Raw genomic sequence first — 396 nt, 5'->3', positions numbered from 1 at the left:
GTTCGAGTTGAAGCCGGTCATGTTCCAAATGCTCCAAACCGTGGGGCAGTTCAGCGGGATGCTAACCGATGACCCACACATGCACCTTAGGCTTTTCATTGAAGTATGTGAAGCATTTAAGGCCCCAGGTGTGACAGAAGAGGCTCTTCGTCTCAAGTTATTTCCTTATTCTCTAAGGGACCGAGCTAGAGCATGGCTGAATTCTCTGCCACCAGATTCGGTAGCTAATTGGAATGATTTGGCTGAGAAATTTCTGGTGAAATATTTCCCTCCGAATAAAAATGCCAAACTTAGGAATGATATCACATCATTTCAGCAGTTGGAGAGGGAAGCTCTATGTGAATCATGGGAACGCTTTAAGAAATTATTAAGGAAGTGTCCATACCACGGACTCCC

General features: G+C 44.9%; 1 non-coding gene across 1 annotated transcript; it reads right to left on the bottom strand.

The window, feature by feature from the left end:
* Positions 1-286: 286 nt before the first annotated feature.
* Positions 287-393, bottom strand: LOC112090551. The gene has a single exon (XR_002901697.1). It is a non-coding gene; the product is annotated as a small nucleolar RNA R71 (small nucleolar RNA).
* Positions 394-396: the final 3 nt, after the last annotated feature.

Source organism: Morus notabilis, unplaced genomic scaffold (assembly GCF_000414095.1).
Source record: "Morus notabilis unplaced genomic scaffold, ASM41409v2 Scaffold6834, whole genome shotgun sequence".
NCBI classification, from domain to species: Eukaryota; Viridiplantae; Streptophyta; class Magnoliopsida; order Rosales; family Moraceae; genus Morus; species Morus notabilis.
Note: the sequence above shows the minus strand (reverse complement) of the source record. Positions and strands in the feature narration are given on the sequence as shown.